At 40.1% G+C, this 25919-nt stretch overlaps 2 protein-coding genes across 15 annotated transcripts in view; one reads left to right on the forward strand and one right to left on the reverse strand.

Moving 5' to 3' along the window:
- ELAPOR2 (endosome-lysosome associated apoptosis and autophagy regulator family member 2) overlaps positions 1-25919 on the forward strand; it is a 660265-nt gene that overhangs the window by 270345 nt on the left and 364001 nt on the right. For all 14 annotated transcript variants that reach the window (XM_072965097.1, XM_072965100.1, XM_072965099.1 and 11 more), the window contains one exon: positions 20279-20336. The gene's annotated coding sequence lies outside the window, so the exon portion shown is untranslated. The remainder of the gene's footprint in view (positions 1-20278; positions 20337-25919) is intronic.
- Positions 1-25919, reverse strand: part of GRM3 (glutamate metabotropic receptor 3) — an 87933-nt gene that overhangs the window by 34798 nt on the left and 27216 nt on the right. The window lies entirely within an intron of this gene.

Here is a 25919-nt window from a genome sequence, read left to right on the forward strand (position 1 = left end):
TTCTTTGCTCCAAACTCCAGCGTTTCGGTTGGTTTGGACTCTGTGCATTGGGCACTCCAACTTGCATTCAGTAACACCAATACCCAAGCTTCCCATGTGGCCCCAAGCAAAACCAATTCCCATCCAAGTACTAGGTTCTGTTTAGGTTACCCCTTTCAGGGATGTTCATATTGAAAGAGACCATCGAGGACAGTGTGAAAGGCCATCACAGATACATTATTGATGATGGGGCAGAAGATTTGTCCAGCTTTCCTGAAATAGTATCTTTTGGGGGCAAAGGAGTACTTTGGTTCCCAGAACATGTTTTACCTCAGCCCTAAGGAAAGGGCATTTTTGCTGCTTAGTTTCCATCCTTTCCCATCTTATTTTTCTCCTCTACAAAAGAGAATCTGCAGATATTCCTCTACCTCCTGTGGCCGACTGATGGAGGTATCAAATTCCAGGGCCAGCCTCAGTCATCTTCATGCCCACATTTGCACATCCAGCCTCCAGGCGCTACAGACACGGTGGCATCTGCCTAGCAGCTGACCATCCTCCGGGCTCTCTGTTCCACCTGCATCAGGTGAGGAAGGAAGTCCCAGCATTCACTACTGAGACCAATGGATGCTTGGATAAGAAGGCTTGGAATCTGCTCTAAAGATCCAGCCACTTAAAGAGGGACTGTGGGAAACCAAAGCCTTTTGAAAAAATTACGACCTTTGCCTAGTAGTCTTGCCGAGTTTACAGGCAAGTCTAGTCTTGCCGAATATCAGAGCAGTGTTGGGGCAGGAAGGTGGGACGGAACTCAAGCACTTGCTCATTTATTAACAAAAATTGGAATTTGTTTTCTTTTGGCTGTGGATCCTTATGTGTTAGCACCCCAGAGGAGAAAAAGAGAAAGCAGGATTTGGCACTGTTAATGACCTATTTTCCCTGTTAGTTAGTTCTAGCTTATTTCAGAGCTTAAAGAAAGAGCAATAAAGAGAGGGGAATGAATCTCAATCATTGGCCAAGTGGTTTCATGGCAGGTTTCAAATATCAAATGTTTGTTTTCTTTCAAGTTGGAGTTACAGGGCACATGCACCAGTACTGAGGGAAAAAAGGGAAAAATTATAGAGGAAGCTGAGAGCATTGGAAGGGGGATGGTGAATACTGGCTGACCCATTTGTCCCTGAAGCTGGACACTGACTGCTGCTTGTACCCTCACCCTGGTTCTCATCACAACATGTATGGCAGGAGCAGCACCTCAAGTGACGTCTAGCACACAGGGAGAGCTGTGCAATAGGGAACCATTCTTATTACCGTGGACTACTGTCATAGCCTCCTAGATGAGTTTCTGTGTCTAGTCCTTCCCTTTTTTTCTGGTTCACGCTCCTCCTACTATGCCTTGCAGGCATCACAACCGCCAGTATCCCATCCCTCCATTGCATGAAGGCTTAACTGGCTTTCCTGTTGTATCCAGAAACATTGAAATTTTTTTTTCTTTTTAGGGTAAAAATAAATGTTCTAAGAACAGAAAAGTTCTGTGATCAAATAACAAGCTGGATGAACCCAGCTGAACGGGTTTCATTACTGGATGCAGAGGTTAGTTCTTAGAGCATTGAATTCGTGAGTCTGTTTTGAGAATCATCCAGGAACTGATAGGGTATATAGCCTTTCCCCAAGTTTTGGACTACCAGACTTAATTGTAATTTATTTCCTTTATTGAAGGATGCCTAACATCTTATGTATTGGTGTATCTTGGAACTACACCTGATCGAAAAAATTACCCCAGTGAATTCCACAGTGCAAATCTGGCCCACTCAGCAATTGTATCTTTCACTTCATCCCTTCACAAGCCCAAGAAAACTTAACAGCCCCCTTCCTGTTTGCCATTATGCAGCCTGCACTTTCCCACCTGTGCAGCTTAATTCATCCCCTGCCCTGTACTTCACATGCCCTTTCTTGTAATTGCCTGTAAAATTGCTCGCATCCTTCAAGGCCAGCACAGATACTGTATCAGCGGCCCTTTGCTAGATCTCAGCTGAAAGTGTAATTCCCCTATGAGTCCTTGTATAATGTTCCTTTGCTTTGGCATTTATCATCTTTCTCTCCCACTATAATTTTTTTTCCTGTATCTCTCTTCCATTATGATCTTATCACTATGTTGTGAGCTCCTCCATGGCAGAAACCAAACTTCATTATCGTTCAAACAGAAATGGTAACCTGGGATCTCTAGGCTAAAATCAGCCTGAGAAATATGTTGTTTTTTGTCCTTTCCTGTTTTTTCAAAACACCTGAATTAGTATCCCTTACTAAAACATTGAGAGCAAAATTTAGATTTTTTTTTTTCATCTCCTGAAACAGAAAGACTGGGTGACCCTGGGCGTTTGTTGAGAAACAGCCTTGGTTGGAGGGAGTTCCAACTTGCCCGCTTCCTCCTGGAGCTGGCCAGCCCTCTGGGTGATGTCTCTGAACTTCCATTTCTCTAACTATGCCTAATCCAGAAGAGGTTCTTGAAAAACAATTGTTTTAAGCCAGGTGTAATTACCTTACAAATATCAAGGGAGAGGGAAGAAAGTCCTCCTAGTCAGTAAGAAAATTTTAGATTTTTAAATTTGCTTTTTTTTCCCCCAAATGAGGAGAGAGGTAGTAAAGGAGGAAGTGTTTGGTGGAGAATATAAGTCAACAAATATGCGTGACCGTAAATGAAATCTCTTCTGGGGACCCAGAGCCCACGTGTACACCTCTAGCAGACGATGATTCACCCTCAAGAAGCCATTTATTTGCTCTGGGTCCCCTGTCTAGACTGAGAGCCCCATGGGGGTTGGGGTGGTCATGTGTCACATTTCCCTAGAGTCTGACAGCCTGCCTGCTTGGGATCTTTGCTTCATCACTTACTGGTTACTTCGCTACCTTGTGTTTCAGGAACCCCTAGGATTCCTGGGAGCATCAAATTGTGCTAAGCACAGTGTCTAGCATATAGAAAGTGCTCTGTAACTCTCGGCTTGGTTATTAGTGTCTGCTCTCTGGTAGGGAGTCCATAAATGTTTGTTAAATGGACGAGTGGACGACTGAATGAGTGAGTGAATCAGTGTCCACCATTGTATAGCCACTGTGTTGTCAGCCAGCTAGTTCTCTGAGCCTTGGTTAAATGGCTTAGGTCTGTTCAAATGATTACTCTAGGAACCACAGCTAATCCAAAACTCATAGTTCTTTAGATTGCAGACTTCACTGACCTAAATTAGACTAAAGCCACCAAAGTGTTTATAACATAATCTATTTCTTTCTAGTTAAAAAAAGAAAAGACTGCTCTTTATTCAGCCTATTACCATGGAGTGGATTATCTCTAATATTGTCCTCTTTTCCAACTTTGCAAACTGCTTATGACTTAACTGAATCCTGCCTCACCTGAAACCTCGCCTGACTGCCTCTCGTAGAACTTGGTGGCAGCACACACATAAAAAGCTAGATGCAGGGAAGAATGTTGGATCTCTTCTGCAGGACATAATTTTGGCTATGGAAACGACAAGGAAAGAACCCATGACTTGGTCCCTCTGCGCAACTTTCTGCCGAAAGGCGAGGCCTTGGAGGATGTTGAAGGAGAAGGATCCTGGAAGGCTGGAAACATTTGCTTTGGAGACTTAGTTTGGGTTCTGCTTTCCTATCTCTGTTCTCTTCTTTTAGAGTACCTGTAACATTTTTGCTAGCAGGGATTCTGTCTTATTAATTGTTACAACTTTAGTACCTTGCACTTAAAATTTTTGAGCTGGAGGAATGGATAAAGGAACCAGAGGAGAAAAGAATGAATAATATGAGGCAGAAAGCAGAGGACCTCCCCAAACATCAGCTGATAAGTTGATAAAATTCTTATAAAGATATGTGGTAACAGTGTATTATTACCTGGTGCTATAAATATGGCCGTAACACTCTGAAGAAACCTGATATATTTAGAGTTAATACTTTAAAACTTTCATCTGAAAACTGAAAAGTGTTTGGAAGTGAAGTAGATTATCTGCTTGAATAAGGTGCTTAATACATCCTACCTAATGAATTTATCTGGAAAAACCCAATTAAAGTTATTCATTTCTGTTATCTATTTTAACATAGTGACTTAGAGACAAGGCAACACCTCTATCCATGTGAGCACCAGAGTTGAGATCCTGATGGAAGTCAAAATGTGCTCTGTGCCCACCCTAAGTGCAGATCTGATCCATTCCAAACAGGACGAGCCACATGCATTGCCATTTGTAGCCAAAATCACTGGGTGTTTGAATTCTGACTACGCAGTTTTCTTCTCCACAACATTTATATCCTTTCCACGTGTTATGAGCCAGAAACCTTCTCCACATCAAAACGTGCTCTCAGAAAAGGGTGTGATGATTAGTTATGGAGACTGGAGTATAAATTTAAACCGCAGATGAGAGTTTGCTCATAGATTCCTTTTGTAACAGTCGGCATTCATATTGTAGAAAATGAAGGCTTTGTTCTAATGAATGGGACTGAACATGGTCATCTGGGAACAGATAGGTTTTGGAAGTGTGGGAAGAATACATTCAGGGGCAGCAGGGAACCTTGCTCAGCTCCGGGTTGACCTAGGATTTGGCTGATCCCATCCTTGCATGTCTACCTTCTCTCCCCATTTTATCTTAATTTTAGAGTACTTTAGTGGGGAGTGGAATGGGGATTTGTGTGTGTGTGTGTGTTTATTTTGTTTCTTGTTTGTTTGTCTTTTGGCTTTGTTTTACTTTTGATGATTTTCACTATAGCAAGTGCTTTCTACTTCAGAACTGACAACAGACGACTTTGGAAGGAGGTGGGGATGATTTGTGATTTTGGCTTTCATGGGTTAGAACATTGCACATTCTATACCAAACACCTCTGAGTAATTGCACTGCAGATACTGTGGTTTGGAGGCAAGTCCATTCTTTGATTGCTGATCATAGCCATTGTGAATGTGTTTGTGCCACTGGGCCTGCTGGGCAGCCTGGTATTAGCTTCACCTCAGCCTCTCCATTTCTGATTGTTGCTGTTACAGTGGTCAGTTTTCAGTACTTTTCTTCAAACTGTTTGAAAATTGTCATTGGAGCATTTCTTTTGTTGGCTTTAGGGTGTATGATTGTCCTTAAATGCACTATCTGGCAACTCATTTGAAGCACAAGTAATAAGCAACAACGTTTTTAAGGTAGCTATTGGAATGAATGCAAAGTCCTTTTTTTCAAAGCTTCTCTTGATAAAGTATGATTTGAGAAAGAAGAAATTTGCAAAAACTTTGTTGCAGGAATAAAGGGGAAAGGTGGAAAACAATTTTTTTCCCTTAGATCTCCTGCTTCCCACACATGCGTAAAGATGTGCGAACAATGATGGCTATTACTTTCTTTTTTATTTTCATCCTGTAAATTCAGCAAAGGGTATCAAGCATCTCTGGCTGTGATAATTGTCATATACAGTGAATATTCTTTCCAGTGGAGTAGTTGGAGCTGTTGGAGCAGGCTTGGCAGGGATACACTGTACAAGCAGATACATCTTGCAACAATGAAGTTGGCGACAAGTGTTTTGGGGTCAATGTGTGATGTCTGGGGGATACCTTAAGGCTTCTCTGCCGAGTTCCCATCAGAGGTCTGGTCAATGAGATAGACAGTTGGTGCCCAGAAGAGAAGCTTATGGTCAGAAGTATATATCTTCACTCCCAGGAAGTTGATCTCCATCATACGGCATTGCTGGGTCAGACCTTCTTTTATTGCTTATTGTTGTATTTAGCTTCTGGAATTTTAGATTTTGCTGGGAAGTGACTAAGGCTGCAGCTTCTGCTGGACACTGAGACATTTTGCATATATGCACCTTCTTTTATTGAATAGTAAATCCCCTTGCTCCAGCACCTTCTCAACCATTGCTTCTATCATATAAGGAAGGAATCGTAAACTGTATTTGTGATTGCTGCTGCGTATGCATCTATTTGAATAGTGCTATGTATCCACTCTTGTGCTTGATGTACATCATCTTATTTAATTTAACCCAATAAAATGGATCCTTATTGACACTTACAGATGAGGGAACTGAGCGTGGAAGAGGTTGAATCATGAAACTAATAAGTGTTAACGTCTCAGAACCAAACCCAGGTTTTTAGACCCCCCGCATTTGTGTTTTAAACTATGTTCTATCCTATCTTACTCTGATTTTTGGGTCCCCAGTCTAGTTACAGATTTGTTCATGCTGCTTCCATAAATATTAAGTGAGTTCATCTACCCTAGTGATTTTCACATACTGATTTAGTTGTCCTGAAGGCAGAAACCATGTTGTATTCATCCTTAATATTTAGCACAGTAAGAGACACACAGTGAGCATTTCAATAATCGCTCGTTAAGTGAATGACTAGGAATGACAATCAGGGCTGATCTTTTTAGGCAATAAACGAACACCTTCACAGTGTGATTTGAAAATTTCTATAAATGAGTCATTTGAAAAGGAATTCATTTTTCTCCTGTCACTGTGGAAAGCAGTGATCCAGATTAGAGGGGATACCCTGGTCTACAATAGGAGATAATGTCTAAGGACACAGGCCAGTGTGTGTGTGTTGAGGGGGGCGGTTTGGGGAGGGGTGGTGCATGGTGTACTTCAGCCGATCCAAATCCCTCTCTGGCTCTAGGCTGCATATCAGACAGTTGCTTTTGTGATATAAGTGTCTTCTGGATATGTTGAGTGTTATTGCTTTGAGCATCTCATTTATGAATAACTTGAGATCATATTTGTGAGTTTTAATTGGGAGTAATTTTAAAAATTGTACCTTTTTAGTTAGGGCAAAGGGGGAGGTTGAGAAACTTTAGAAGGCCCATCTTCCCTGATTCACAAGCATTAACTCTTCTGGTAGCAACCCCAGGAGTGGCTTTCATTACTATGCCATTTACTTAAGCAGCTCAGAAAGACTACATTTATGGACTTCCAGAGAAGGAGACTTTTTCAGTCTAGTAAATGACTTTTCAGACTTTAGCTGAGATCACCCTGCCCCACCCCCCCCACCCCCGCTGCCCGACTCCATTCCCCACACTGCAGCAGGAGCAATCTTCCTAAAACCATCTTTGCTAGGTCCCTTCTTGATTAAAACCTTTCAGTTGGCTTTTGACTTCATGAAAAATAGTTCAAATTCCTCAACAGAAGACTTAATGCCTTTGACAGTGTGATTGTTTGCCCTCAAACAAATGCTTAACTACTCCCTCCTACTCCTTTCTTCTCCCCAACACGTGTCCCCACCACTTGTCCCCAACCTTGAGCATTCTTCTGAAACTGTATGCTCCATTCCCTGAAAGTTCCAATTTTTCTTTTCTTTTTCTTTGCCTTCATTCCTTTGCACCTGCAGGTTCCTTCACCTGGCTCCCTCTTCACTTTGCTAATTCTTATTTATGTCTCAAGATATATATCATTTTTGGACGACCCCCCAAAATTAGGATAAGTGACACTTCTTGGTATTGCCATAGTATTTGATTCTAACCTCAATTTATTCATGTATTTATCTAGCACCTAGCAGATGCTAAGGCTAAAGGTGTGAACAACATGCCCACGATCCTTGCCTCCATGGAGATTATCCTAGTAGGTTACAAAGAAACACACATACTGTAACTTCAAATTGTGATAAGTAAGTGCTATGACAGAAAGTAATCAAAGTAATGGTGGAGAGTATGACGGGTCGTGATGGTTGGGAGGATCCTTCAGGGGAGTAATATTTGAGCTGAGCTTAAAGACACGAAGGAGCCAGATATTCAAGGCTCTGAAGGAAGAATATTCTAGATCAAAGGAGCAGAAAATACAATTTCTAAGGTTGGAACATGTTTGGAGTATTTGATGGACAAAAAGAAAGCCAATGTGGTTCATGCATAGAGAATAAGAAGAAAGTGGTGCAAAGTGTGAAGCTGGAGTGGCAGACAGGGGACTGGATCCTGTAGGGTCTTATGGACTCTGGCAATGTACTGAGATTTTATTCCATCATCAGTGAAAAGTGTTCAGAGGGTATTATGACTAGATTTACACTTTTAACAGCTCACTGTGTGGAGAATGAAATCCAAGAGCGTAAGAACAGAGATGCAGAAAACCGTTAAGCTTGTGTTTCAGGGATCGAAACAAGAGAGGAAGATGAATGGCTTGGAAGAGGAGTACAGGCAGTGAGAAGTGTCAGATTCAGGATATATCTTTTGAAGTGTCACTCACGAACTGAACATTGGGAGTGATGAAAAGACAGTCAATCTTTGAATGACTATAAAATGTTATTTAAATGGACAGATGATGGTACCATTAAGTGAGACAGGTAGGGGAGTGGTTGTGTGTTTCTGTGTGTTTTGGCGGGGGGAGGAGAGGTGAAAATAAGGAGCTTTGAGTCAGATATGATAAACTTGAGATTTTTTTTGCTATCCAAGATGAGATGTCAAAGAAGTCATTAAGTATACATAAATATACATTGATATATCAGCAGAAAGTTCAGGGATAAAGAAAAAAAATTCTTTTTGGTTTTATTTAGCTTTCTTGTTCCAGTAATGACAGTTTCCTCCCTCAGTTCTTACTTCTGTGCTGTTTGTAATACTCTCTTTTTTATTGAAGTATAGTCAGTTTACAATGTTGTGTCAATTTCTTGTGTACAGCATAACGTTTCAGTTATACATATGTATACATATATTCGTTTTCATATTCTTTTTCATTATAAGTTACTACAAGATACTGAATATAGTTCCCTTTGCTATACAGTAAAAAACTTGTTCAGCTATTTTATATACAGTAGTTAGTATTTGCAAATCTTTTTTTTATTGAAATATAGTCAGTTTACAATGTGGTGTCAATTTCTGGTGTACAGCACAATACTTCATTCATACATGGACATACATATATTCATTTTCATATTCTTTTTCACCATAAGCTACTATGAGATATTGAATATATTTCCCTGTGCTGTACACCAGAAATTGACACAACATTTTAAACTGACTATACCTCAAAAAAATAAATAAATAAGATAAAATAAAAAGTTGTGGTGTATTTATACAATGGAATACTATTTGGCCATAAAAAATGATAAAATAATGCCATTTGCAGCAACATGGATGGATCTGGACAACGTCATTCTAAGTGAGGTAAGCCAAAAAGGAAAAGAAAAATACCATATGATATCACTCATATGTGGAATAATTAAAAAAAAAAGACAAAGCCTTTAGAACAATTTCTTTATCCTTAATCCTGGCCATCCTGATTATAACATGTCTTGGTGTGGGTCTGTTTGGATTCTTCTTGTTAGGGACCATCTGTGCTTCCTGTACTTGGGTATCTGATTCCTTCTTTAGGTTTGGAAAGTTTCAGTCATGATTTCTTCAAATACCTTTTCAATCACCTTTTCTCTTTCTTCTCCTTCTGGGACCCCTATTATGCGAGGGTTGGCACACTTTATATTATCCCATAGGTCCCATATATTGTTTTCATTGGTTTTTATTTGTTTTCCTCTCAGCTGTTCTGATTGGGTGATTTGTGTTGTCCTGTCTTCTAAGTCACTTATTCATTCCTCTGCATTATCTAGCCTACTTTTTACAGCCTTTAGCTCAGCTTTTATCTCAGCAAATGAGTTTTCCAATTTTAATTGGCTCCTCTTTATAGTTTTAATTTCCTTTTTGATGTATTCTCTGTTTCTAAACACAATCTCTTTTAGTTCCTTCAGTACTTTGATCACTTCTTTTTTGAAATCATGATCTAGCAGACTATCAAGGTCTTTTTCATTGATTGTTCTTTCAGGGGATTTCTCTTGTTCTTTTAATTGGGAGTGGTTCCTCTGCTTCTTCATTTTACCTGTATCTCTCTGGCACTATGGGTTATGGAGTACCAGTTATCTACTGTGGTCCTGAAGGGGTTTGTTTGTTTGTTTGTTTGTTTATATAAAGCAGATGTTGAAATAAAACTAAAAAAACATGTAAAACAAGAAAAAAGATTTGAAAACAGTATAATAAGTAACAGAACAATAAAACAAAGAAAAGTCAAATTGAGAGAAATCTTTAAAAATTAATAAAAATTTTTAAAAGAAAATTAAAAGAGAATAAAAATTTTTTAAGTTAAAAAAATTAAAAACTAAAAAAAACAAAAAGGTAGATGTGTTCCCATGGAGACTGTGCAGCTTAATAATTTTGTCAGGAGGTCTTTCTTAAGTATAGGTGGTTGCCAAGTCTTTCTTCCGTGCCTTTTGTCTGCTATCCCTTTGTTTGGGGGTGTGGCTGGTGTCATGGTGGCCAGAGCCTGCCCTGGCTATTGAGCGGGGCCTCCTTTTTGTTCTGTGATTGTCACCACTCCTGTCCTCGTCCTGCTTCACCAACTCCGCTCTCTGGTTCCAGAGGCCCTGTGGTCGCACCCCTGGTCTGTGCTGCTCCTGGTGCCTGCAGGCAGGTGGGTCACGCCCCCTCCTGACGTCATGTTCCTGCGCCATGCGTGGTCACGCCCCCTCCGGTACTGCGTTCTGGCGCCTGCCCTTGCAGAAGGTCGGCCTGTGGGTTGTGCCCCCTCCCAACACCAATGTTCTGGAGTGTTCTGGAGCCATGCTCATGCAAGGTAAGCAGGCAGGTTGCGACCTCATCCAGTGCTGCTCCCCGCACCACGGAGGGTCCGTACTTGGTAGGCAGGCTCAGAGAACACAGCCACACCAGCCCTTGCCCCTGCCCTGTGCTAGAACTTTGCTCCTTGTTCGTTTGTCTTAGAGGCGCGAGTTCACAGAAGCACAGGGCACAACAGTCCCCTCTGCCTGGGGCTATGAACGAGTCTCAGTCCCGCCTCTGAGGTTGCAGAGCCCCTGGGTCTCCACCCCGCCCCCACCTGGGAGCCACGCACCGGAGAGCATGCTGGCTGTGGCTGCTCCCTGCCTTTTCTCCCAAGAATGTGCCAGTAATGGTGCCCCGGGTCTGAGGAGACAAAGGCTATGCTGCCCCTCTCCCCAGAGTACACCAGCAGTGTTGCTTTGCCTTTTTTTTTTTTTTTTTTTAGCATTTTTTTTGGGGACCCAGGCTGCTCTGATCTGTAAACACTCCCAGCCACGGGCGAGCAGCACTCTGCAGTCCCTCAAGGGTGCCGCAGTGCAGCTGCCCCAGCCCTCCGCCCAGCTCAGGCAGCCTGTTCCGGCCCCCAGCTGCTGGCTTGCATCACGGGCTGGGGGTCACAGAGACCCTTTGTGCCCATTTATCTTAGTTCTGTCTGTCAAGGGCTGCTCCGTGCAGATGCGAGCCTCAGAGGTTCCCCTTCTGTCCTGCTGGTCTCTCTGTTGGAGAGTGGGAGACCCAGCAAATGAGCACTAGTCCTCCTTTGCCACTCCCTTCCCACAGGATTGGTCCTGCATTATTTTTCTTTTTCTTCTTTCTTTTTTCCTGTTCTCCTATCACATTTGTGGTGTATTTTGTCTTTTAAAGAAGGTGATGTTCTGTCAAAAGTTCAGCAGATGTTCTGATTGGATGAGTGGGTCTGTGGATGATGCTCTTAGTGTATTTGTAGGAGTGAGTGAGCCTGGAGCCTCCTTCTGCTCCACCATCTTGGGCCTTCTCTAGTATTTGCAATTCTTGAACTCCATATTTATCCCTCCCCACCTCCTTTCCTACCCCCCTGGAACCATAAGTTTGTTTTCTATGTCTGTAAGTCTGTTTCTGTTTTGTAAACAAGTTCATTTGTCTCTATTTTACATTCCACATATAAGTGATATCTTATGGTATTTTTCCTTCTCTTTCTGGCTTACTTCACTTACAATGACAATCTCCAGGTCCATCCATTTTGCTGCAAATAGCATTATTTGATTCTTTTTATGGCTGAGTAGTACTCCATTGTATAAATATACCACAACTTTCTGGGGATAAAGAAAATTTATTTGTGAATCATCATTACATGGTTGCTGTTCAGTGTTAGGGACTTGATGAGATAACTCTAAAGAGAGAATTGGCAGGATGGAGGCTTGGGGCATCCCAGCATTGAGTGTTTGGACACGGGATGAGGAGAAGAAGCCTGCCAAGGAGACTGAGAGAGAAGGGCCAAAGAGGAAGGAGAAAGATAAAGAGGATGTGAAATTGTAGAATCAGAGAAGAATGTGAAAGGGAAGAGAAGTCATGGAAACCTAAAGGGGAATGAATAAGGAGGTGAAAGGTTAGTTGTGTCCCAAGTAGGTTAGATTTATCACGATGTATTGCAGTTGCCTCTTTACTCGTGTGTACTTTCCAATAGACTCTAACTTCCTTATCTGATACCTTTCCACGTTCAATGTGTAGGGACAGGGCCTAACATGTACTGTGTTGCTTATGAAGTATTGGCTGAATGGGTGAATGAACACCAAAGCCCAACAAGGTGACGGCTGAACTCTTACTGGGCTCAGGAAGTCTGGGAAGTGCTATTCCTTGCACTGACCGCCAGCCTAAGTTGCACTTTAGATTTCCTGTGAAAGCAACATAAAAAAAGTGATCAAAAACAAGCCCCAAACAGCTCATTGAATCAGATTTATTAAAAAATGAGGGACAGCATGACAGAGTATACCGTACAGGAGGGAGCTGGGAAGAATGACTGAGCTGTATTTCGAGTTAATTTTATATTCATAAATAAGATTGGAATCATAGCTCTGCTCTGATTCACCTCATTGAAAATGAAAAGGGAGAACTGAGTATTTCCCCACAGGAAATCTAAAACTGAATATAGCATAGTTGGTAATAGGGTTTTTGCTTAATTTTCAATAATGTATCATTTTATAATTTAAAGACAGTCCTAGGGAGATACATTAGAAGGGACACACAGACCACTTAGGGTTCCTTGGAGAAAACTACTCATAATTTTTAAATTATTGTGATAATTATTGGATAATGGGGAAGCTTGAAGCTACATCTGATCTACACCTTGAGAAGGTTCATTTCTTCTGAGCTCTACCTATATTTCCAAATTGGAAGAAAGAATGAGATATTTTTCTTTTTGTCTGTTACCATGCCAGCTGGTTTTTTGGTTCCTTCGAGAATTTCTTCATCCATTTCTAAATATTAGAGTAAGTCAGAGTTTGGTTCAATGCCTTTTCCTCTTTACTATTCCCTCCCCCCAAGCCATCTTATCTGTTCCCTGACAGTTTAAATACACCGATGATTCCCAAATTTATCTCTAATTCAGAAATGGCCTCTGAAGTAAAGATGCTCAAATCCTACTGCTTCCCAGAATATATATATTCTTGAAGGTAGAAATCGATGTCTGTTTTATCCATGAGTATGTCAAGGAGTGCTTGACACCCTATACTTTTCTTGATTTGCCCACTTAATTATTGAGAGTCTGTCTTTGCTGGAGTGCTCACTCTCCAAATCCTGCTTCTTTTTCAAAGCTCAATTTAAATGCTGCCTTCTCCATGAGACCATGTATCTATTGAGCCAGAAGTGACTTAAATCCCTTCTAGGTACTCATGAAACTTTATCTGACCTGCCATGTGGTATTTGGCCATGGGTAAATTAATGCATGAAAGACAGAATTGAATAATTTCAATGCTCAACATACTTGTAATGAAAACCCCAATTTTTCTCCTCACTGCTCCAGTCTGGAATCTTTTCACTGCACTGGACCATTTAAACTTTTTATTTTTGTTCTTCTCTAACATGAGTTGGCAGTAAATAGAGACCAAGAGGTGGTTTGTGTTTGCGAGGAGATTGGATTACCTATGACTAGAGAGACCTTTTATCCTGGATTAGCCCAGGACAGTCCCAGTTTATGTATGTTGTTCTGATGTAATTATTCACAGCACTCCCTTTCACTCAGAAGTGTCTGTGTTGAACGATAAAGTCTATATTCACCCAATTTATAAAGGTGTAGAGAAGCACAGCCCTTGACAAATTTCAAAGTCCTTTGTGTACAGAAAAAGGGAGAGAGAGAATAGTAATACGGAATTGTGTATAATGTAAGTAATTTTCCAGAATCTGTATTTGCATATGATGGTGGAAACTTGACCGCCCTCATATCCTTCTGCATAAGGGAGGTGCTGTTTATTTTCTTAGGATCAATTTTGCTCATTACAACCTGTAATATTACATTTGAATAGAAAACCTTGCTCAAAATCAAATGTAGTGACCAAAGGTTATCTCTAATGGGCTGTTAAAAAAGCATCGAAGGAGGTCGCTGGCCTTTAGATACAGCTTAGAGATGTTCCAATAGACAAGCTCCCATATACATTTCAGCTCCCAAATTGGCCTTGTCTTCATAAGTCTTCTTAAGCATTTTCCTAGTGGGAAGGCATTTTCCTAGTGGGAAGTTAAGTTCCTAAAACTATATACATGTTTTGTCCAGCAGATGGCGTGTTTGCAGCAAATTGTCCTTTTCTCCATCCTTCCCCAATACACCCCCTTGGAAATTAACCACCAGGTTTCTGCCAGAACCTGCCATATTCAGGGTGATATATGATGCCGTTAAAATAAAATATAAAGGTTAGAGAAAGATCAGTAATAAGTCCTAAATTGAACATAGATGTCAAGAAACTACCTCTAAAAGAGTCTAGAAATTAATAGTCCAGAATATGATGAAAAACCCCAGCTGACATCAAAGGAACCTCTTGCCTTCTTTTTAAAGAATTCTGTTTAATGCATAATTCACTGAGCCCATGAAACATTCTGGGAAACTTTTGGATGGATATCAGCCTTTTAATTCAAAATTATGCATTGGGGGAGATGCCTGGCACAGAAGGTGGCAAGCCTACTAGGTAATTTATACCAGCAATCAAATTGCAATTACAAAGGAGATTAAAACAGGACTTTAAACAGCCTAACTCCACCCTCAGGGCTACTAGCTGTTTGGTAAACAAAGCAAGGGAGCCTGTAATTAAAAATTCTGACCCTCTCCAGCTTTGTTAGGGCGAGGCTGTGAAATTCCAAGGGAAAGGGAAGGATTTTTCCTTACACGTAGTCTTGGGAGGGTAGCTTTATGTCTTCCAAGAGGGATATTTCTTCTGATACTGTCGATCTCATCCTCTACTAGTACTTTTTTTACGTTTATATTACTCTTGTTTTTTAAAGAGTATCTTGAAAGCTTTTCAAATCTGGGGACTGAATATAGAGGGGGTGAGTACATGCAGACTGTGACAGTGAGCCAGCTGTATAATTTGGGAGGGGGGCTAGCTCCTTGGCATATACAGGTTTTATAAAGAATCAGTGTCATCTACGCACTTTTTTTTTTAAAATTATGCTTAGATGGTTTATAGTCTACTTGCCCCTGAGGACCTTTAAAAAGCCATCTTGTCTGGGTTTGAGGGGAACCCAAAATAGAGGGCTAGGCAAAATGATTAAGTGGGGAAGGTGACCTTCGCCTTTCTCTTCCCTCCCAGGTGCCAACTCCTCTAGATTCCATCTCTGAGTGTATTTTTTCAGGATATTGTCCTCAGCAATTCATGCACAAGTAGGATTCTAGCTGATAAAATGCTGTGTCTTTTGAGAGGTCTGGAGTTGCCAAAGCATTTTTCTCAATAGTGGAATGACATTCACATGATGGTGTGGCAGGTGGTTCTGCCAAAGAGCCCTGGCGACTAGGACACGTCCATACACATCCAACCCGATGTCGGAACTTTAGCAGGGACCGAGATGTGGCCTGTTAGATAACAGCACCCTTGTTTGTTTGTTCCCCATGTTCAGTGCTTAACTCATGCTTTATTAATATCTTTGATTTCAACCAAGCCGTTACGCTGAGCTGACCCCAAAGGAATGGTCACTCTAATGTTAACAATGCTGGAAAAATGAGGTTGATTAAAAACTCGATTGGTGTTATCTGAACCCTGAGGTGAATAAACTGATTAAATGATGAGGATATGTTGGACTCTTTTAAAGACATTTAACTCTGTTTCCTTGTAAGAACCTGACTGGACTCTAAGCAGATTGAGAGAGTAAGATATTTTGGATAATGCCCAAGATGTTTCATTTCTAAAGACCCATGAAGCTGGAAAAGTGTTTTCAGAGACTCTCAGAAACACAATTAATTACTGAGTTAGGCCCTTAGAGACAGGAAGTGCTTCAGGCCTGATAGGGACCTTTTATCTAGTTAATTAGCTTTACAGGGAGAATTTGGCACATTAAGCTGATGAGAATAGATTTTATTACTCAAAACACAATACAATTTATTTTTATGTTGTACTTTAAAATTAGGGGAAAAATGAAAATAATCTTGGAACTCTGAAATAACTCAAGAAGTTCTAATAGTAATGAGGGCTACTTGATTAGACTTCATTCTGCCCACCAAACTATATCTCCAAAGGAAAATAAAAATTTAAGTACAGTGCCCTTGAAATAGACCAAGTCATTCAAGATAAAGGGATTTTGATGTTAAACAGAAGTTTATTTGTTCAAATTTTGCTGTAACAAATATACATGCATATGTAAAAAAAAAAGACCATTCTCCTTTCAAAAAAAAATTAACTCAAAATGCATCATGGACCTAAATGTAAAATGCAAAACTACACAACTTCTAGAAGATAACATAGGAGAAAATCTGGATGACCTTGGGTTTGGTGATAACTTTTTAGAAACAACACCAAAAGCAGGATTCAGGAAAGAAAAAATTGGTAAATTAACTTCATTAAAATTAAGAAGTCATCTGGAACATCAGTAAAAGTGTTAGGGTTTACTAGAGTTGGGTAGTGGGCACTTGGTTTGTTATGTTTTTATTGTACTTTCCTAGATGTCTGAAATTCTTACTATTAAAATAATTTAAACTAAAAAGTTTATTTGTTCATTTTATAGAGCAAATTGGTTCTCTATGTATGAATTAATTAGACTCCAAAGGAGCTGTCCATAAATCCCTTTGGCCCTAAGTCCAAAGTGATTGAGGAGAGTTTATGCCTACAGTTCCATCATTGTTATAAACGTATGAAGTGGTAAATAGGCATATTATTCCCTTCCTACAAGGACTGATTTTTCCACATCAAAAATCGGCAGGGATGGGATTACCCTTGCTGTTCCCTGTGAATGCTGTAAAGAATTTCCCACCAGCTATGTTCTCCTTCACAACTTTGATGCTCACTTTGATTCTGTTTAGATTCAAATGGGCTTTAAAACCAAAGAACCATCTGTAGCTTGGAACGAAAGTTTCAACAGCAACACTTTAATGAAGAGTCAGTTTTCAGTTCTTGATCCTAAGTCTGACATCTTTTCCAATTATCACAAGGTTAACAGGCATCAGAGGTAAATATCAACTCTGTAGCCCCATGCACCAAAGTTTCCCTGTTTGGTCAGTTGCTTCTCCTCATCTCTTGATGCACAGTTGCATCAGCACAGGTATGTGGGCTTCCCCAAGTTTTGAGTCATGCTGTCAGTGTGCAGTGGAACATTCCACTGGTTAATCTCATGTGTGCATTGTAAAACTGGGCACTTTTATCAACACTTAAAACAAATTATCTCACACCTCTTATAATCATATATCATATATACGTATCTCCTTACCAGCACTTTTAATGTTCTCACTATTTTTAACCTTTCAAAATGGAGTAAGCACTTTTCATAAAAAACACCATAAACTAAGGAAGTGCAGTGGTTGTGGACCTGATGACCATGTATGGCTGTTTGTGCCCTCATCTGGTTGTGGTTCAATGGGTAGAATTTTTAATTCCCGATCATAACTTTGCTAGTCTGAATAAAAATTAGTATATTTAAAATCTGTAAGTAGAAAAACTTCAATTATATATGTTATATAATATACAATACATTAATAGAATAGTATATATTTATTATATAAACTTCCTATTATATAGATAGGAATGTGTCTCTGGTTTCCCCATGTAGCAAATGAGTACAGCAGACTGAGGAGAGGGAAGAGAAGGCTGTCCGATGGGCATCACAGTCCCATTCACCTCCTGAATTCAATCAAAGTGACTCCACTTTTATGCCTTTGATACTGTATTTCTTAGTGTAATACTGTTTAAGAAATAGTCCTGTTAATTTTGTAAAAGAGCTTGCAAACTTTGATTAAGTAATCTGCAAGGTTCCTTCCCATTTTGCTAAAAGAATCCACTCAATGAGAGCTCTTTGGAAGCCTCTCGGCATGTGGGGTGAGATGGGTGTGAGGGAGCACGAAGGACAGGGTTCAGAATGGGGGCATATTTGCCAGAGGGGCATCAGGTAGGTACAAGAGTGTCATCCAAGCTACTGCATCTCCTCTCATCTACCTGCAGTAGTCCCGGAGATGACACTTCCTGGAGCGTGGGGACAGTGTGGGAAGGCAAAATCATACACCTAGGATGGAGGAACAAAAATGGTTCAGAGTGATTTACTTGCTTTTATTGGTTCTTTTAGGACAAGTTTAAAATGCCTTAAAGTTCAAAGGTTCATCCTTTATATTGGCAATCTGAAAAAAAAATTTGAAAAGACATAAAGCTAAATGTTTTCTTTCCAGCTTTTCAGCAAATGTACTGTTGTCCCTTCCCATGAACTTTTACTCTAATGACAACTTATAAAGCAATCGGATGGCACTGCGTGTGCTAGAAATAGGAATTTATGGTTGAAATAAGTTGCTGTCAATTTCTGCTGTCCCTTCTCTACTTCTTCCTTGATGTTTCCCTGATGGTGATATTCACCTGGAAATAGATGATCTGGCCAATTTTATCGTGAGCGCCAAACAGGAAAAAGTGACATATGGGCCAGTGTCGATTAAAGATGCTCCCCACAGGACAAGAAACAGTATTGACTAGATGAAATTTTGATAAAGTGGGGAAAATGATCCATTGTTCCAGTGGTACTAAAAGATAAAGAAACTTTTTTTTGGTGATTCTGTGAAAAAAGATGAGAACTTATTCCAATAGGTGTATTTGTATGTAGCATGTGTGTGTGTGTGTGAGAGAGAGAGAGAGATTAGTGTTTTAATTAAAATTTTCCTTAAAAAGAGAAAGTTCTTTTCCGAGAAGGATTCTTTTATTTGATATATGACATAACTGAGGACCAGAGAGCTTGGATTACTTGTTCAAGGCCTCAGGGCTAGTTAATGTCACAACTTGGGGCAGACCTCACATCCCTGATTCTCTGTTCAGTGTATTTCACTGATTCCATAATACTCATGCAGTTAACCTTCAATTTGGGTTAACCTTCTGTGGTTACCAAAGTCATTAAGCAAAGATCAGCTTCAAGAAAGAAGGTATTTCCAAACTGGCAGAGAGAATATTTTCAGTCAACACATTATGTGAAGTAGTTTCCAATTTGGAGGAACCAAACCAGATTGCCCTGTGATTCTCAGTGACGTAGAGCCAGAATATGACACTCCTGATGACACAGGAGTGTCATATTGTGGTTTCAACAGTGTTTTTCTTCCTAATAAAACCAGTAAGTGCTTATACATTTCTGGCAGAATGTCATTTTTAAAATTTCAGTTTTTACCCGTGTTACTCTTGAAAACAAGATTTATGTTTGCTAGGTTCCTGAATGTTGATGATGGGTGTCAATATTTTCTTTCTTGAGAAATATTGAGCAGAAGTTTTTAGTATCTTGACCTTTTGACAAGGGATGAGACTGAGTAAACTATTATAGGCCAGAATCCACGTAGTTTTCCCCAGAATGGAAAAGTCAAGGTCATCATGAACCAGAAAGCAAGAGATTCCATCCTTGGGTGAGAGGCAGTGGCTGTTTGGGAATTTGTAAAGTCTTTCATATTACACATGTGCAAATATTCACCCAATTTTAAAATATCTTATTCTTCAAGTTTCTCTTGAGAGGCCTTTCTTGAACTACTCCTGCCCTTTCCTTAATCCCCAGTTGGAATTTGCATTACCTTCAACTGTGTTTAGTAAGTACAGATTGTTTGCAGATTGCCTGTAAGTGGTTTAAAAATCAAATGAGAAACTGTATATACAAGTATATTTTTAAAATGTAAAGTGCTAAACAAGTGATTCTATTGCCCTAATACCTGTGCCGCAGCCCCTGCTGCATCCTGCCTCATAGTGCGTTCCAAGATGTATGCTGGCCTCTCCCCCGTGGTTAGTGGTTGTTCAAGGGTAGCGGTCACATCTTTTCTCTCTGTCCCCTTTCTGGTGTCTGACATAAGAAAGGTGCTTCAATAATTGTTGCAGAAATGACTTAATACTTTGATCAATGAAGCCCATAACATTTAATGACGGTGCTGGCATTAGTAATAAATATTATAAGGACTGAAGTAGGCCACCTTACTGTCACTATTATGCACAGGAAGTAAAAGAGGCCAGGACAACGTGACGGTTGCCTGAAGTCACACAGTTGGAGTAGGGGCTTTGTGTTGTGGGGCAGACAGGTTTACAGAGGAAAGAGTATCCTATAATCACTATGATATTCAGAGCTTAGCAAACGTGACTCTGTTCTATCTTTTGTTTCTGTAGAGATAATCGACAGTTATATGGTAGGAAGTATGGATGGAGAATGTACATCGTTATCTGGGTAAGTACTTTGGTCCAGTTTTGAGGCTGGAGTAGAAAAATCACAACTTAACTATGAAAAGTAAATTCACCTGTGCTTGTTGGTAACGTGCAATAGAATTGATTCTAGTTTGAGTGAAGTACCCTGGAGATTTTAACAAAAGGTTTACTCTTGTGAAATTAAAATGTCTTAGAATCCTCAGAATTTACAGAAGATTTGTGTTAGGATGTCAACCTTGACAGGCCTCCTTAGGTTTTTTTATTAGCTTTTCTGATAAGCAAACCATAATTTTAAAATGTGCCCTCTTCTAAATCTTTGCTCTGTTTCTGGTCACTTCTCTCCCAGAGCTTCCTGCTGGCTTCTAATCTAACTCAGAGTAAAAGCCAAAATCCTTAAGAGGTCCTCTGGGATTTGACCCCACCACCCCTCCAGCCTCATCTCCTCTATCTCTTCTGTGCGAGCTTCATGCAGCCACGCTGGCTTCTTTATCTCCTCTAACACGTCAAGCAGGTGCTCGCCTCAGGCTCTGTTAGTGTCTTCCTGGAAATGCTCGCCCCGTACGTCCACATGCCTTGCTCCCTCGTCTCCAGGTCTCTGCTCCTATGAGAAGGTTTCCCAGACCCCCTTATATAAAACAGTAACTCCTCCCCCCACACCCGGGACTCCATAGTCCCCTCCCTGCTTTATTTATCTCTGTGTGACATGCTGTGTATTTGCAAGCTTATTTACGGAACAGAAGCTCCACAAGGGTAGGGCTTTTGTTAGGTTTCATTGCTTAATTGATTGGATTTAGAGCTGAGGCTGATGAAGGGAAGGTCAGCAATAAATCTGAATGACTACATGAAATTGACCTGGTTCTTTCACGTCCACTTCTGATCCCACTTCCTTCAAGAAGTCTCCTCAGTGTGAGTGGAATGTGGATTCCCATCCTCTTTGACTACAGCCCCAAGTTGCAGTCCTCCCAGATACAGGAACACCTTAGTCATATGAAAGGTCAAGGACAAAAATACCGTGTCTGCTAGTTCTCTTTGGCATTTAACATATCTGTAGTGTTTCTAAAATGTTAACAGATGAGTCCTGGAGTGGTTTTGGGATCTGCGTCAAGCCACACAGCCATGCAGTGGCACATCTAGAAGGTGAACTTCGTGGATTCCGTGTCTCTTGCTCTCATTAGTGTGGATATTCTCGTAAGGCTCTCCAACAGCGAACATAACCAGAGGTTTTGCCTCCAGCCACTCTTGTTTCTTGCTTTATTATACTGCCTGTTCCCTTGGAAGTTGAGGGGATGTGTCACTGAACAATGAGCAAAGGACATGAACTCTCATTCAGGAGGGATTCTTTTTCTTGGACCTGGGTGAGTGACTTCACCTCTCTCACCCTCCATTCTCTCACCTGAGAGAGAATATGAGAAATAATAACCTCTGCTCTTCATTTATAAAAGTGTCTGTCAGTATCCTAAATATTGCTACAATATTTTAAGTAAGATTATAATTTATGAAGAAAAATGAAAGAGTAGACTTTCCTTTACTTTTCTTTCCCCCTATTTGACTACTGGATTAATTCAGCAGCAAAAGACTCTTGCAAGACAAAAGACAGAAAAGAACTTAATAAATTTCTGCATTGAAAAGGAAGGAATTAAATAAAGGAGGCATTATCCATAGGATAAATTCAGAGGGAGAATTTCGGGAGGCAGGAGCAGTGCAGTGACCCATCCCTGGAAGCAGGCATCTTGCTTTCCTTTTAGAAGCATTTTATTTATATTTTTGGTTTAAAATATTTCTGGAATTGACACAGACTTCTTAATGAATAAAAATGAAGAGGATATAAATAACTCCATTATCCTATCCAAAAGCTTAATTTTTGATGACTGAGACATAATAAATTTTTTTTGTTTTCTACTTGTGTTAAAATTGAGATAATCAAAGATTAAGGTTTTATTGGATTATAATATTTTAGGGACAGAGAAGATTTTTTTTTAAGTACCCCAATCAGCAATAATCAAGTGGTATAGGGCTACCACTTGATTATTGCTGATTGGATGGTTTATAACAAAACTTTGGGACAGAAAACTCTTAAAAATAAAAAGTTCTAATTTATGAAAGTACCAGTAGTATTTTTAATTTTTTTAGAAAGAAAACCTAATTTGTGATATGTGCTACAAAACAAACAACCACAACTACCCAGCAGTAAGAACACAACCAGAAGAACATCCAAATACATTAAACCAGCCCACAAAATTATTATGACCTTGGATGGAAATTCTGGAGTGAGCATGGAGGTTTATAATTAGAATGAGAAAATGGGGAAAATGGGGTGTCAGGGAAGAAAAAGGCAGTCTTAAACAGCATTTAAGACACAGTGACCTGTAGCCTGATTACTTTTTTTTTTTTTGCAATTTCCTATTGATTCTCGGAAATTACAGTATGATATTGCGAATATTGATCTAGTGCAATTTGATGCTCTCAGAGGAAGAAGTGAAGTATATAATCTGAGTCCTCTGCTATGAGTCATTCTTTATTGAAGACCCCTTTATGGCAATTAATGAAAGAGTTAACAAATTCCTTTCCGGATAACGAACAGTTTGGAGCAGTTGTTAATTCTTACTGCAACTGCACACAGTAAGCTGAACCCAGTGACAAGGGGACCACACCCTTTTTCTAGGTACAAACTTACTCTTTTCTCCTCAGGCAGCAATGGTGGAAAATAACACATGATTAGGAAACAGCCTTAGGTTGGCTTTGAAGGCTACTTAGCTTTGCAAATTTAAGGAAGTCAGTCAACTCCTTTGGGCCTCATTTAAATCTTTAAAGTAGGGGAAATATTTACTCAGCTGACAGGATTTTTGTGGGAATGGATGAATGAAATATACAATGGCTATTGTCAGGCAGGGAGCAACCATAAATTCTGGTTTCTTTTTCTTTTCATCCCTTCTTCAGATGAGAGCTTTGTTGGTTTTGCTGAAGTTCAGGGTGAAGACGATATAGGTTAGTGATCACAAAAGATGTGATTTAGGAAAAATATATACATTGTTTTAGAAAGGGACTGAAAAGGCACATTTCAGATTTAATCTAAAAAAATCAGGTCAACGCTGTTGAATTCTAGTTTCCAAATGAGCTCTGAATTTCATGCAGGTTAAACAGAAATGACACATTTGAAAAGTTATTAACATGCCAGTGTGGAGTGATGACTTCACCTAGAAAATCTTCTTCCTCTCCTCTCTAACAAAAGCTTAGTCTTGTCCAGTGTTACATCTTTTAGGAAGCCTTTTCTGAACTCCTGCTCCCTGTTGATCTCTCCTTTGTGTCTACTTGTCCCTCTCTTAAGATGCCAAAGACCAAATGCTGGTATACGTATCACAACTTCATGTCTATATATCTCACAACTTCTTTATCCAGTCATCTCCCAGCACATCACCATATGAACAGAAGGGACCCCACACCTCACAGCTTCTCCCTGAAAAGTGAAGCGTTTGGACCCAACATCTAGAGATGGAGCTTTTAAGATTCCCATCTAAAGTAAGAGCCCCAACACACCTAGCTTTGAAGGCCAACAGGAATTGTGTCCACTAGACCTGCCAGACTACAGCAAACAAAGAAGTAGTTATTGAAGGGTGTGAGCACTTGCTGCAGCTACCACTCCAGGCTAAGTACAGACGGAGCAGGCAAAAAAGGCCCACCACCCAGTTTCCTCCTGGAAGGAGCCTAACTCCATGCTATCAATGAATGAAATTAGAGATGAAAGAGGAGACATTACAACTGATCGCACACAAATACAAAGGATCATAAGAGATTATTATTGACCAGTCTCAGAACATCTAATCTTACTTGGGTCAGTGGCTTAGTTTGTGTATGAACATAAATTTGTATCTGAGATATTATTTTACAAATTCAATATACGGTCAACTCTGTGGTAGCAAAATTGTTTATAGTTTTTTGATGGAATTAAAAGTTTGAATATATTTCATAAATATAATATTGAATATTTTCTGATTCAAATAAAATGCTATTTCTGAAATGTTATTTAGTACTATAACTTCTGGGGATTCCACCACCTTACCAAATTCTAATTCACCTTAGACAGTGGAATGAATCCATTACGTCTTAGTTTTGGAATGAAACAGAGCCAGATGCAGTACCTATGTTACCTCAGGTACAGTGCTAAGGGTTTGGGGGAAAAATGTGAAGAATGGCAATGTAACCTTTCCTGGTGATGTCCCACATGGTGACTAAAGGTACTGTGGGCTCTTTTTAAATGTTTAGAGTAAGAGGGAGGTTGGAATCGTGACCAGCCATTGAGTTCCTCAGCCATCCTCCTCAGTGCCTATGCCTCAGGGTCTTACATCAGCTTCCTTCATCTTCAGAAGCTGGACTCACTGCTAAGGTATTATGAGAATTTTGCTAGGTTCCTAGAAAGGTTTCTGAAACCCAGCTCTGGAGGACTTCCCATAATCTGCTGCTCCATTAGGTGACAATCTAATCTTTTAAAATCTTTGAGAGAAAAGTCTTCCATTTCAGTATACATTTGTCACCCTGGTCAGGAATTTTTTTCTGAACCCATTGAAAATACATCCTTTCTCTAGGTTGGTTTTCAAGTGTTCTGTGGAGAGTGAGTAGTGGCACAAGTGTATAGGGAAGTGGAAAAACGTGTTTTCAACTCAACTGTGATCATATTTCCAGAGGTTAGAAACCTTTAGAGGACTAGGCTATTGTGGGATGACACTGGGTATCCCAAAGGTCAGGAAAGGAGGATAAACTGATTTTTAAACAATATTTCAGTTATATGTATATTTAAATGCTTTGAATATTTTCTTCAGTCTCCAGACAGCTTTACTGGTGATGTTCTTGTAAATATATGACAGTGTCCAAAAGTCTGGAAACAGAGGAAATAGCATATTAACTGTACTTTTTTTCCAATCAGCAAGGTGGTCATTTTTTTCATACTTTCTTGGGGATGATTATGTTTTCCCACTTCATTCATGGACAGGACAGCTCTTAAAAATGGATCAAGATAAATTAAACATGATGAAAGAATTATAATAGTAATAATGACAACTATATGATAATAATAACCAGCAGCAGCAGTAGAAAGCTCAGGCCAAAGTGGAAAATTAGGTTTTCTAGAGGCTCCTGTTCTCTGCAGTGTGACCTGAAAATGAGAATCATTTCTCAAGCTTCGAGGATACCAGAGCACGGACGCATGGCGCATAAACAAATAAGTGACCACAAGAGTGGTGTCCTTTGGGGGTTTAGATCTTATTCTCGTGACCCCAGGAAGCAGACCAGAGAGAAAAGGGGGGGAAAAGTCCAGGATATTTATCTTTACGTTTTGCAAATGCTTTTGATCAGCAGAGCTGGAACAAGTTTCTGTGCTTTTGTGGGAACTACAAATGTTCCAGGGGAGGAAGCGAGATCAAGAGCACTTTGCTCTTTCAGGGACTTCAAAGCCCATTCATCTAAAGATGTGGCCATTACCATTTTGGCTTCCTCGCTGTGCCTTGGATGGCCCTGTACTTTTCAAGAGGAGAGCCTTGCTGGGTTAGGGCCAGCTCAAACATATTCCTTAGAGTGCAGTGTCCCAGAAAATCTGCCCTTCCCAGCCCAGGCT

Source organism: Vicugna pacos, chromosome 7, assembly GCF_048564905.1.
Source record: "Vicugna pacos chromosome 7, VicPac4, whole genome shotgun sequence".
Classification (NCBI taxonomy): domain Eukaryota; kingdom Metazoa; phylum Chordata; class Mammalia; order Artiodactyla; family Camelidae; genus Vicugna; species Vicugna pacos.